Source organism: Solanum pennellii, chromosome 10 (genome assembly GCF_001406875.1).
Source record: "Solanum pennellii chromosome 10, SPENNV200".
NCBI lineage: Eukaryota > Viridiplantae > Streptophyta > Magnoliopsida > Solanales > Solanaceae > Solanum > Solanum pennellii.
The window spans coordinates 65,930,628-65,942,474 of NC_028646.1; positions in this window are offsets into that span (position 1 = coordinate 65,930,628).

Consider the following 11,847-nt stretch of genomic DNA (forward strand, 5'->3'; position numbering starts at 1 on the left):
ATTCAAACATTTTCAAATTCCTCTCAGTGTTGGAAAGGTTGGGACAGTTAAACAGACCATCTCCGAGAGTACCTTGGTTGAGTGCGAATGCATTGAAGGAATAGGCTATCCAAAGAGCAAGATGGCTCAACTTATTGATGATCAGGATCAGCTTAAGCACGAGGTTGAGGAGCTCACTGTGCGGTTAAGTGGTAAAGAGGCAGAGATTGCTATACTCAAAGCAGAACTGCTTACTGCATAGAGTGAGAGACCTGGTTCTTCAGTGGTACAAGCTCTGGAGAGAGAGAATGCTGAGTTGAAGGCGAAGATAACTGCCTTGAAGGAAAAGGCTATCAAAGATAATGATGCTTCCAATGCACGACTCACTCTTGTCATCCAGTCCCTGTCTCATCCTCCCCCCTCTTCCTAGCTTGTTAAACAATCATCCCCTATGTCGTCCTTTTTTTGTGTGGCTTATAATTGTGTTGATGGATATTCAATTTGTTTTTAATGTATTAATGTTATGATGGCATGCTGGTTAATTTATTCCTTTGTTGTTCTGCTTATCTTCTTTTGTGCATGCTTTTCCCTTACTGATTGATTGCTCTCTAGCTTTGATCTTGTTCAGTACTTTTCTGTTGACATCATTGGTTTACAGCATATCTTTTTTATGATGCCAAAAGGGGGAAGTAAAACTGTAAGTAGCTAAATGATTATTCATGTGGGGGAATACAGTGAGGGGGAATATACAGTAAGGGGGAATATAGCAAGGGGGAACAAAGTTGGAGAAGATCTGAGATCATTGTTTGTCATCATCAAAAAGGGGGAAAATTTTATTTGTAGTTTTGATGATTTGACAAACTTAGGGACCTTGTAAAGGTACCAGGTTTCTTACTTGAGTGTTGCAGATGAAACAAACCCAGGGACCTAGTAGAGGTACCAGGCTCTCATGGTGACGAGTCAGTTGACTGCCAGCTGGAGACGGTACAGAAAGTAGGTGCACACTTCCCGATGGCGTCAGAAAGTAAGACTTCTCCAACCAATAGCAAAGAGTTTAAAGAAAGTGACTTGTCCATATAAAAGGCACTTTCCTAAACATCTTTTGTAGTTTTTGCAACTTGAGATAAAACTCTTCAAGAACATTTGCAAAGGCTGCTAGTAAACAAAGGCAGAATTATTCCAAGAACAACAGCAATCTCTGGAGCTTTTCGTGTAGTTGTTTAGGAATACATTCTCTTGTTCTTAAACTGTAAACTATTCCTGAATCTATAAAGGAATCAGTGGGTAGTGTTAAAAGTCTAGGTTGTCCAAGTGGGATAGCTTAGTGGGTAGATTGTTTTTTACTTAGGGTTGTTAAGCAATAGAGACTATTGTTTAAACGTGAGATTAAAAACTTCTTCTCACATTTGTTGTAATCGTGTTTTACTTTTGCTTTTGAAGATTAGTGAAAACTATTGAAAATCCTGTGAGACAGGTCGTGGTTTTACTCCCTTAAGCAAGGAGGTTTCCACATAAAATCATCGTGTTGATTTTACTGCATTTAACTTTCTTGTTTTATTCATTGGTGTAGTAAGGGACCTGGTCCATTACTTGTTAAGTGAAGGCATATATTCTATCAGTAGGGGAATGCTCTATTTGACATTTTTCTTGGTGGGAGTAAAGCTTTCTTCGTCGTCCTCTATGTATACGCTTCTCTTATTTTTTAGTTTTTGAGTTGAGACTCTTCTCTTCAAAATGGGTTATGATGCGTCATCCTGATCTTCTTCCGGTAAATCACAGGTCTTAGATCCATCTGATTTCCATTCGTTCGGAGCGTTTATGTCTTTCATTTCTCCTTGACCCTGATAAATGTAATACAACTAAAACATTATTACCAATTTAAGGTTTTCTGTTTATTCCACAGTTGGCTTAATTATACTACTTTACCTTAGATTTTGGTTGAATGTTGTAAGGCTCTGAAACTTCCTCATACGGAATGTCAAGTTGTGACTCTATTTTGGTTACCCTGTGATATGTTTGGTGTTCTTCACGATAATGTTTCTCCTCTTTTTGATGTTTGTAGTTGAAAATGTTTGGCTGCAACTGGGTTTGTTGTTCTCGATTCTTGCATATACTATTGTGTTGCCGGTTAAAGTGTCTTCCACCTCATTGAGATATTCTTCTGAGTTGTTACTGTGTGAACCTCTGGCAACGTGCTCCTGTGATTTTGATATTTCTTCCTTTAAGAGTTGATCCCGTAGGAATAAACGGAAAAATCATTACATCGGTGTACGTTCGAGGTTATTTCTGCAGATCAATAATGTATGTACAAAGTATAGGTATGTATTGAACTGTGAATGATAACTACACCTTTTTTTCTTTGTTAATGCAGTGTTGCAATTCCAAATCTTCATCCGGCACAAACACTTTTGTGAGTGTATAATTTTCCAGACCTTCATTCAAATTGAAGTTGGTAAATTTTAGTTTGAATACAAAGTCCTTGCCGCAAAGGCTCTCAATTTGTGATGGGACATCCTTATTAAGCAACTTGAAAGCAGAAGTATCAAGCAACTTTTCGGCAACACCATTAGAAAGAACCAAAGTTGTTTCCCCACCATTGTCTTTTACCTTAATGTGTATCTTGTACCTGTATTTGGTGAAAATATTAGTCTTTGTTTCTAAGATAACATGTGGTAGATTGTTTAGTGTTTCCATACCTAACCAACGGGAAATCACACTTCTTCACGCACTTATGGCATGTGTACACACCATTCGTCGGTTCTATTTTTTTTGTTGCATAAGTTGCATGATATGTAATGCCAATTAAAAAAAGTATCTATTTCAGCGATTTGTGCCCGTAGTGTGACGATACATTCCTAGCAAAATAAACAACCTTCAGATAAAAATGCTGAAGAAGTGGGTTTATTTATTGTATTGAGCATAATTTTGGAAAAGTTGTTAGGGCACTAACATCTATGTCGTGACTCTAGTACGAATCCAGTAACACTGAAACAATCATCCTGTTCTCGAACATTGCCTAGTCAATGGGTATGTTCCTTCCATTTGCACTCTCAATTATTTGTTTCTGAACGGTTTTGGTTGCAAACATTTGAATCAATGAGGTGACGTTTGCCATTGGAAGATTAACATACGTTTTGCTTGCAGCGGTGGTGGCAAAAGTAATTTCACCTGATACAGAGTAAACAAACATTATAAGTCAGGATGAGTTAATGATGTCTAAAGAGTAATTCACGGATATGGTATGTGTTAGTACTTACCTCTGAATTCTTTCACTGTTAATGCCGTAACAATGACTATGTATGGTCCGGAGTCGGGGGGGAATAGGTATGGGTAAAATCCTTCTCCAAAGTCCCCCCACAGCGTTATTTTAGCTCTGGCAAACCTATCCATGCTAAACAAAAAATATGATATGTTAGTGTTATGAGTGCTATTTGGGATTAATGAATATAAGTGAAAATGATCCTATGACATTAGTGAATAACAGATCAGTAAGAATGCGTAGGTCACGTTTATTCCACTTTGAACCAACACTCTCAAGATCACCTATTTCACATATGCATCCAACCACATCTACAAGTTCAATATAGACTATATTAAGTACATACATAGATGAATGTGTGTCGCATAAATGATATGTATAAGTATACCTGTTAGGAAGGTGTTATTATTAACCCTTGAGCGAATAATGTTTTGCTTAATAAACTGTAAGCCATTTGACGGGATATTAACAGTATCATCCTGTATTTTTTGTATCGCAGTGAGCTGCAGAAAAGTGATTTTAACATCGGACCTTACGAGTCTGTATTCACCAATACTTTCAAATACCTCAAAGTTTCTAATAATGATCACAGAGCCTTCGCGTAAGTTAGCACGAAATCTGTTGACTTGGTTTCTACAGATTACCGTGTGTACCAAAGTACCCTATTACATGTCAATTCGTAAGTGGATCCCCAATAACCAGACAATCCAACAATGTCGTATAACGTCAAAGTGAAAGGGTAGTACCTTTTCGTCAATAAGTATCATGTCTAAACTTATCATCTCGTTGCTTCGCTTGTTGTTTTTAAATTCCCACATCCTACAAACTTGTACCTCAATCAACCAGTTATCTCTTGTGGTATCCAAATCATATATTATTATAAGTGGGAAGATTTTTAGTACAAAGTTGAATTACGAAAATGTCCTTCACCAAATTAAAATGTTATAACACATCAAATTATTTAAACGTTGAACTAGAGATAAAAAAAATAACAAAACTGAAAAAAAATATTAAATGTGAAACTAGAGAGTTCATGTATCTATTTCATTTGTGTTATATTATCAAAAATCATGAATTATTAGATGAAAAAGAAGATGGAACGTTATTTCTAAGTGATAAACAATGAAGAAGTTGGAAAGTCATTACTAATTGATAAATAACCATTAAGAAAATAACTTTTACTATAAATAAGAAACGGTACATGTCCTATGCATAATGCATTAATGAAGTGTTAAAAGATTGATTTATTGTTTCAGCAAAATATATATTTTTTTCTTTTGCAGAATTTCAGAAGTTCTATAGTAATTAAATGTAGGCTGATTTAATTTAATACACATAATCAATACATATGTTAAAGGAATCCTAAAGAACATCAAAGAATATTATTTCCATTTTCCTCATGGACATATTTCAGCTCAGTAGGATTTCTTTAATCTTTGTTTTTCGATTTCTTTATCATCATTTTTCGCTTTTATTTAAAGCAATATTTGCATGAAATAAAAGATGGTGAAGTATGTAGAGTTAATGAATATATATCGAAATTATAAAATCGCCAAATTCAAACTTTATGGGATGATATATGAAGATTACCAACTCATCATCAACATTAGCAAGATTCATGAGGTATGAAAGACAGAAGACTGGTTTCGTTGGAAAACATTTTAATAATATTTATTAATTGATATATTCTTTATAGTTTCTTATGATTATATTATTAATAGATGAAAAACAATGTGTACAATTTAATATGTTATCACTACTAAAGAAGTGGTGTATAGTGTATTTGTTGGGAGTCTTAAATGATATCTTGCTTAAATATTTTCATTCAATAAATTTCTAAAATTTTGCTCCATGACATTTTTTACTAAGGTTTAGCTGATCATTATTTTGAATTTTATTATGATTATGAATATCGATAAATGAGAGTGTTAATGTAATTTTACTGTACTAGATATATTTATTGTTCTTGAAAGGAATAAAAAATAATTGAAATTGCCACTAAAATTATTTTTAAAAACTCAAAGGGAATCTTCAAAAGCTTAGATAATTGATTTCTCCGGTATACTGATTTTGTTAGTTTAGTTTAATTGGTTTATTATTTAAAGTTTATTATAATTACTTTTTTTATAGATGAAATACAATATTGCTTTATTATTTTTATTTAATTAATTTCTAAAATTTGTTCTTTATCATTTTTATCAAAGTTCAATAGATCTTTAGTTTTGAAATCAATCATTGTGGTGATAGAAAAATAAAGTTAAGAAGTTAAGCAAGCAATTTCAGATTATTTTCTATGATAGCAATTGACATTGGATAACACGTCAGGAACTAGTCTGAAATAAGTGTGTATGCCATAACAATTATATGAGAGAAAAAGAAGTTTTGTGTTCTTTTTGGGAATAAAGAGAGATGTGATCGATAATGGGTGAGTGGAGATTGGTAGGCATTATATAGACAGAGAGGGAACTTGAAAAGGTTTGCAACGTTTGGAAGAGACGCATTGTTTGTAACCCCGCTTGCGAAGAGACGTCGTTTAAAACATCTGTGAAGGACAGTATGTCCTATTTAGCAAGAGGCGTTAGGAACATCGTCTTAAATATTTAAGAGGGCAGTTGTAGGCTTAATTAGCAGGTTTATATTTCAACGTATAGGGCTCTAATAGCCCTGGGTATCTACATATATTTATGCATACAATTGAAACGAAGCCTGTGTTTTTGGACAATTTATGTGATGTGCAATTTTAAAAAATAATTGTAAGGTGTAAATATAATAGAGACATTTAGGTTTTATATGTATGTTAGTATGTTATTTTGTATTGAACTTGAATAGTGTTGAATGCCTTGAATCGGACCCGTAGCTTAGCACTATATATAGACGCTATGGCAAACCCTATTCTGTAATTCTGTTCTTGCCTCTCCATAATAAAACTGCTCTCCCTCTTCCCCGTGGACGTAGCCAATTTATTGGTGAACCACGTAAATCTGTTGTCTTGTTTTTCGCGTTTATATTTTCTCGTATTATCTCAAATTCCGCATAACAAATAGGCATGGGTCTTTCCATATATTATAATTAAACAGTTTAAAAAAAGCACTCTATTTGTACCCGTTTGATTTTTTGGGAAGCATGTTTGTAAACACCAAATAACTGGTAGAGCAAGGAAAAAAACAAAGATATCCAAATTGTCCATGAATTTGTCTTTCGTATTCAATGAGGATTATTTCACGACCATGATGAAGTATGATGGATAAAATCTTAACTATAAATATATATTATTGCGTTAGAACATGATTTCAGTATATTTTAATTTTTTCTGTAAATTCAAGCCTGTGAACTTTGCACTGGAGATGGCTTTAACATCAAATGTGTATAAATATTGTCCCAACAATACTGTAGTTTTGGCATGGTAAAGTACACTTCTCACCCAGATTGTTATTTTAATTATTGAAATTGATACAAATTGGCCTTTGGTAGTTAAAATATCATTAGCAAACGAGTGTGAAAATAGACACAAAAATCAGTGTCATATATTCGTGAACATTATCTTGTTTAGGTTGCATTCTGAATGATGTTTAAAAGAAAAGTATATCATAGTATTGCATAAGCTAAATACGCACATCAAGTGAACATAAATATTGATTACCTCTGCATATTAGATTACAAACAATATTGTTTTTAGACTATAACGTATTAATTTTAGCCGAAGATGTGTGCCACAAAAAATAAGTAGCACCAAGATTAAAGGACATCAAACATTTTAAAATTTAGTCAAGTCATTTTCAATTTATTTATAAAATCTCGTAAAGGCAGCTAGATGCTTAGGCATGCTCGCCTATGTTGAGCAATCAAACTGTATGAGGGCTGAACTTTATACTGTCAAAGTTCAAATTCTGTGATTCTGAGTCACAGCATGATGTCATTATAGTATCTTATTTTTTGAATCTTCAAATTATTAGACGTTAATAATATACATTTTATAAATGTGAACAAACTAATTCAAACTTGGAGTCGTCCGGACAACATATTTTAGTATCTTATGTTGTGAATCTTCAAATTCTTGAACGTTGATAATATACATTTAATAAATTCAAGTTGTGTTGGTTTTATTTGCCCTGATTTCTTACCATAAATAGGTTTTTCTTTTAGGAAAAGGTTTTGGATTGACTAATCCTTTTCTTGTAGGAAAAGGTTTAGGACTTTATAAATAGAGGAATGTTCCTTCTAACTTAATCAGCATTCACAATGTAGTCTTAAAGTCTTTGAGAGTTTTGGTTAGAGGGAGAATTTGTGGGTCACAAGCTTGATACGTTATCACTTGTGTGAACCTCCCATGTATTCCGAGTGAATTGGTTGAGGTTGTTTCTCTCTGTATTTTGTACTCTCCTATTTATAGTGGATTGCTCATCTTCTTTGTGGACGTAGGTCGATTGACCGAACCACGTTAAATATGTGTCTTTTGGTATATTTCTCGTTGTCTTCTTACTCCTAGTCTGTCGAGGTTTGCGTTGCTTGCTTCAGCATTTACACCTACTTATTTTCGGTCCTAACAAGTGGTATCAGAGCCAGATTCAATGACGGAGTCAGGTTCAGTGGTTCGATAATCGATTATTGAACAAGGTTAGAATGAGGTGTTCATCTTGGCGGGTGTAGTTCTAGCCACAACCTTTTTGACGGTAATGAAGATTTTGTTGGAGAAATTGTTTCAGAGAGGTTCTCTGTGTTGAGACACAAATTTTTCAAAGGAGATTATCGAGAGGAGAAGCAAGTTGTTGAAGATTAAGTAAAGAAGGTGGACACATTTATTTTGTCAGAAATTCAGGCCAAGGGGGAGATTTGTGGGTTTTAGTTGCCCTGATTTCTTACCATAAATAGGTTTTCCTTTTAGGAAAAGGTTTTAAATTGACTAATCCTTTTCTTGTAGGAAAAGGTTTAGTTTTCTAGAAATAGAGGAATGTTCTTTCTAACTTAATCAGCATTCACAATGTAGTCTTAAAGGCTTTGAGAGTTTTGGTTAGAGGGAGAATTTGTGGGTCACAAGCTTGATACGTTATCACTTGTGTGAACCTCCCATGTATTCCGAGTGAATTGGTTGAGGTTGTTTCTCTCTGTATTTTGTAATCTCATATTTATAGTGGATTGCTCATCTCCTTTGTGGACGTAGGTCGATTGACCGAACCACGTTAAATCTTGGTGTCTTTTGGTATACTTCTCGTTGTCTTCTTACTCGTAGTCTGTCGAGGTTTGCATTGCAAGCTTCCGTATTTACACCTACTTATTTTCGGTCCTAACAAGTTGGAGTTGTCCGGGCAACATATTTTATGCATACTCTGTTGCGACTTGAGTTGTTGAAAGAGGTACAATGTGATAAAAGATGATGTTCTTGGTTAACACACATGGACTTTCACAGGCCGACTTGAGTTAAAAATTAAACCAGAACGCATACTAATTTGCTGAAAATTCTAAATTGCACATAATTGACGATTGAATAAATAATTGGCAGTATGAGGGCTGAGTTGAGGTAAACAGGGCATTATAATTTAGTAAAACATAAGGCATTGCTTTCAAAACCGTCGATAGTTGAATCTGTGAAAAATAAAGATGACTTATTGGAGGTATAAATAATCCTAGATATTTAATAGAACTTTCTAGAGTTATGTAGAGTAGTACCTTAAGTACTTGATGTATCTAGGAATTGTGTAGATGTTCTAGAGAAGTAGATATTTATAGTGAATTCTAAAAAAATCTAGATTCTTGTTAAATAGTTAGAAGATAAAGTCATCAGGATTTTTCTTGTATATCAATCTAGAATAACTTCTAGAAGCATCCCTACTCTAGTATATATAGGGGTGTCCATTGTAATTTGTAATCAACTCAAAACCTAAATCAAATAGTCTTCTTCTAGATCAAAGTACTTTTATCAAAAATACTCTTTCTCCTTTCTAGCATCAGCTTCCTTAGTTGAATCTTCTGATCTTAGTTAATGATCTTGTGCTAGCAGAAGGGTTCCGTAATTATACTCTTCTTCTGCTATTCTCTACATGGTATTAGAGCCATAGTCATTATTGACTTTTGAATTTTATTCAAGATTGGGTTAGTGGTAGATTCAACTGGTTTGTCGATATGGATTTTAGCGGTCGTGTTAATGGGCTGGGGATGGAGTTGTTGAATCGGTCCAATTACAAGGTATGGAATCATACCTTGTGGGAGAGGATTTGTGGGATGTTGTTAATGGGAGTGACACAAGTCCTCCTGCTGACGGACCGGAAAATAACAGTGCATACAAGAAGTGGAAGCAGGTTAATACGAAGGCGAAGTTCATTCTGAAGAGGAAAATCTCCTCCGGTTTATTTGATCACATTATAAAGTGTAAATCAGCTCACGAGATATGGAGGACCCTCGATCGCTTGTTCAACAAGAAGAATGAAGCTCGGCTGCAGATATTGGAGAATTAATTAGCTAACACCACTCAAGGTAACCTTTCTATCGTCAAGTACTTTTTGAAGATTAAGAACTTATATTCAGAGATATCTTTGTTTAATCGGGAAGAGGCTATTTCAGAAGCACGAATGAGAAGAATAGTCATTCGTGGATTAAAACCTGAATATATTCCATTTGTGACGTCGATTCAAGGATGGACTCAACAGCCAACCTTGGAGGAATTTAAAAATTTATTATCGTCCAAGGAATTACTAGCAAAGCAATTGGCTAGTGTGTTTGTCAAAAACAAAGAAGAAGATGCTCTTGTTGCCGACAAGAGAAACATTAAAAGAAAAATACGAGATATGTCATAATCTCGATCCTTAGGTGATTCACGCTCACCTAGAGAGAATGATGAGCCTTCTAACTAAAATGGTAAGAACACTCTCAGATGTTATTGTTGTGGCGAAGTAGGACACATAATGAAATATTGTCGAGCCAAGGAGAGCAATATGGCTCAAAAATTTGCTGAAGAAGAAGAAGAGTGGGGAAAATGTTTAGTAGCTGAGGCTCGAACAATAGATGCCATGATTTCCATCAATCTTGAAAGTGATTGGATCAAAGATCTAGAATATATTATAGCCGATCACATGGAGAAGCAAGAAATCGATGTTGTCGGCATAAAGCAAGAAATTTTTGCGGTTGTTTCCAGTGATGACATGGTAGCTGCTATTGAAGAAATCAAAGAAAAAGATCTTGAACAGGTAGTATCTGAAACTACATGTGCTAATAAAAACCTCTACAAAGAAAGCATTGACGAAGATGTATTGAAACTGGAAGTACATGGTCAATCATCGAAAATATCAAGGTCAACTAATGACTTAGATCAAATTCTGGAAGCATATGGAGAAAGTAGAGATCAAATGGAGGAACAAGACTATATTGAAGTCTTAAAGACAAACGATATGATTTTTGAAAGTTCTGAAACTGCCAAAATATCTATCGATGAGATAATAAGAGAATATGACAATGGATCCTATGTTGGTATTGAGACTTCATAGGAAATTGACACTGTTTCTCTGGATAATATAATTCTCGAGAAGAGTCTGAGAACTCTTTTTCTGCTATTCTCTACAGAATCATAATGGGTCTTCAAGGAATCTGGAATGAATGAAGGCCCTCTGTTGGGCGTGTTGTCTCCATAGACAGTTGATTCGTAATATCCATAGGTGATTGTATGTTTCATTCGATGGGAGTTGTAGGTAGTCCTGATAATGATTCAAGATAAGAAGGCAATAGGAAATGTGATAAAGAAAATTAAAGAAGAAGTTATAATGTGGGTGTCACTTGGAAAAGCTGTGTGACGTGTTTAGTTTGAAGAAATGGCTGTGATTTTTTCATCGTTCACCATATTCTTGTACGTTTATAGATTTGTGAAAGTAGTTTATGAAGTAAGGGGTGATTGAAAATTCAGGGGAATGGTGTGAGGGTGAAACAACAAATAAATAATAACAGGTTCAAATTTATGATTTTATACCTGGATTGAGTGAATTTGTAAGCATGTTCTGTTGGGTCAATAGTAGCAGGTACTTTAGGTGCGTCCATATAAGGAGTCCTGGTTAGAGACAAACCATAATAGTTATGTTGTAAAAAACAGGGGGCATAATTAGGTGAGGAAATAAGTAACAACAGGAGTAGGTAATAAGGTCTTGTTTAATTTAAACATCTATCATTAGAAAGAGTCCTGGTCGGACATAAAGCATATTACTTCTCTTGTGCAAAGCAGGGGGCAAAATTAGGGGATGAAAAAAAGGAAAAATAGGAGGAGGTAATATGGTCCAATTTAAATTTAATGTGGCCATAACGTGGTCATAACGATTGAATGATTACTTTGTGTTTGTTTATCTGTTTTGCGCGGGTAGTTGCTTAGGTATCCTGGGGACAGTTTACGTAGCACAATAAAGATGATTCGAGTACATTGGTGAACTGTGCGGTCACAAAGTGGAATAGTGTACGTATAAGGAAACGTTCAACAATAATGGTGGATGGGAATATGAAACTCATGAGGAGGCACCATTGTAGAGAGTAGCGCTCGCGCGGGTGTAACGGGTAATTCACAGATGTATGATTCTATACCTTGTTTGTGCTGGGATTTGTTTGAATTAATTGGGTTCCATACAAGAATTTGGTAAAAT